The following is a 2,782-nucleotide window of genomic DNA, read 5'->3' as shown; positions in this document are numbered from 1 at the left end:
AGCCTGGCATCCTGCAGCCATGAGGTCGCAAAGAGTCAGACACTACCGAGTGACTGAACTGAACTGAATGTTACCACTTACTCAGATCAGTCTCCCTCTGGCCTAACCTTTCAGGTTCAAATTTCCAGCACATTAATATGTCCATCCCTTTTCTGAATTATATTCAGTTCTTAGAGACCAGACACAACTTACCCTAGGAACCCTTGCTCTGTCCCTTAGTTGGTTAATAGACGTATTAAATTAAAAAAAAAACAACAACCATAAGTCACTGATGCCAGCAACCCCCGCCATGTCAAATATCATACAGACAGCTTTTGGAAAGCCTGCAAGAGGGAGATCTGTGGTTTAATATTATGCTAATACATAACATTTGTGCTATTGCTCACACTACTTGTTACACTTTTGTCAGCACCTCTAAAGAGGTTGACAGATGCCTGGGAAAATTTTTCCAAAGAGCAAAATAGTTACAAGATGTAAGAAACACTGCCCTTTTAAATGACCTATTTAGTTGACTCCCCTCAGGACTAGGCAACTTGTTCCTCTGCCTCACAGACAGTTGTTATTTTCATAATATGTGTTATCATCCTTTTCCTGGCTATCAAATTACTCATGACATGTATCACTGCTTGCTTTAAATCTACTGTCAAAAGCACATGTACAATGATTGTACAAATTGAGATGACTGAACAAATGCATAATCTATAAAACTTTTCTCCATCAATATATTTATATGCTTATTTACTGCATTTAATTAATTTACTATGATTATATATATACACATACAAAGCCCCGCTCGTAGCTCAGTTGGTAAAGAATCTGCCTGCAATGCAGGAGACCTGGGTTCAGTTTCTGGGTTGGGAAGATCCCCTGGAGAAGGAAATGGCAACCCACTCCAGTTTTCTTGCCTGGAGAACCCCATGGACAGAGCAGCCTGGTGGGCTACAGTCCACAGGGTCGCAAGAGTTAGACACGACTTAGCGACTAAATCACCACCATACACATACATAATGTTTAGTGAATTAAACTGAATTTTAACATGAATTTAAAATGAATTCAAATGAATTGAAACTGCTGATCACATCTATAATTCTATACAAGATAGTGGACATGCACAATGCACGTATAAGATAAAATTGGCCTAAGTCCTCTTGGATACCTTAGGATTGACTATAAGCCCTTGCCAAGCACTCTACTAGCATAACCCTCCAAAAGGAAAGAAAGAACTCATTTTCAAGGCCCAGCACTGAGGGACATGATCCAGGGCAGGTAAGGAACCATCCGGGTAACAAGGGACCAAATAGTTGATCACCTAATGTTTTCTATGTAAAGATTTATGATCAAAAGGGGGAAGATGAAGAGGAAAAATCATAAATCTTTTTCTATGGTAGGACAATCAAATAAAGACAAAAAGAAAAAAATAATGACATGGGCCTTTTGTGGTAGGCCTTTCCCAATGTGCAGTGTACATCTACAAGACCTCCTCAAAACAGGAGGATGCCCCGACATGCCTCGAAGAGGCCGTCAACCGCTGGATTTGAATCGAGGCATCAACTGGAGGTGGTGGGATGGGCACCCGGTGGTTGCCCCCGGCCTAGGAGCTCTACCTCAAGAACCACTGCATCCCCACACTTAAGAGCTGGCCCTTCTTAGAGGGCTGCGCCTGCATCTCAGAGCAGATGGCCACGGCAGGCTTCATCCACCATCCTGCTGAGAACAAGCCTGACTTGGCTCCGTGTTTCTCCTGCTTCAAGGAGTTGGAAGGCTGGGAGCCAGATGACGACCCTATAGAAGAACATAAAAAGCATTCATCTAGCTGTACTTTCCTTTCTGTCAAGAGGCAGTTTGAAGAATTAACCCTCGGTGAATTTTTGAAACTAGATAAAGAAAGAATCAAGAACAAAATCGCAAAGGAAAACCAACAATAAACAGAAAGAATTTGAAGAAACTGCAAAGAAAGTCCGCTGTGCCAGTGAGCAGCTGGCTGCCTTGGAGTGACACCTCCCCGTCCCTGCCGCACAGAGACACAGACACGTCGTTTCCGGGGCACACCCCTCAGCCTTACCAGTCCTTCCCTGGGGCCTCTTAACTGTGCCTTAGGAAAGGAGAACATCAACAGTTTGAAATTCGAATATTTAAACTGTATTTTTCCTTTTTTTTTTCTTGAAGTTGGTGCCAGGGGCTACTTCTGTTATATAGCAAAACCTCTTTGGGGGAAACTTTAAAAAAAAAAAAAAAAAAGCACGGCTTTTTTATGTTGTTTTCAGTCTTGCAAGATCATAAATGCAATGATGTATGAGTTTCAGCCCCAGCACAGACTAAGCAAAGAATTGGAGCAGCTGTATAAAAGGTGTGCGGAACACCCCCTCTGGCCGTGACTTCTGCCCTCTAGTGGGATGCTTGCCTTGTGGGCTTGGTTAGGCTTGCTGCCTATTGAATTAGAGCTGCAGTTTCCTCACCAGTGATCGGGGGTCTCAGAGACTGTGTTGCCTCAGCTGGCTTTTTTTTTTTTTTTTTGTGGCAACAGGATTTTCATGTAAAGAGGAATTGGGACAAAGCCCTCAGCCCCTCCTAAGATTCTGCAGTGTTGTTTTCTTATCTCGTTTGAATTATTATTTTGCATAACAGGATAAACTACAATTAAAAGTGAGCACAACAAAAGAGACACAGATGTAAAGAACAGACTTTCGGACTCTGTGAGAGAAGGCGAGGGTGGGAGGATTTGAGAGAATAGCATTGAAACATGTATATTATCATATGTGAAATAGATCGCCAGTCCAGGTTT

General features: G+C 42.5%; 1 pseudogene; it reads left to right on the top strand.

The window, feature by feature from the left end:
* Positions 1-1,565: 1,565 nt before the first annotated feature.
* LOC133072800 (baculoviral IAP repeat-containing protein 5-like) lies at positions 1,566-1,995 on the top strand (annotated as a pseudogene).
* Positions 1,996-2,782: the final 787 nt, after the last annotated feature.

This window comes from Dama dama, chromosome 18, assembly GCF_033118175.1.
Source record: "Dama dama isolate Ldn47 chromosome 18, ASM3311817v1, whole genome shotgun sequence".
Lineage (NCBI taxonomy): Eukaryota > Metazoa > Chordata > Mammalia > Artiodactyla > Cervidae > Dama > Dama dama.
The sequence above is the reverse complement of the archived record's forward strand: the minus strand, read 5'-3'. Positions and strand labels throughout refer to the sequence as shown.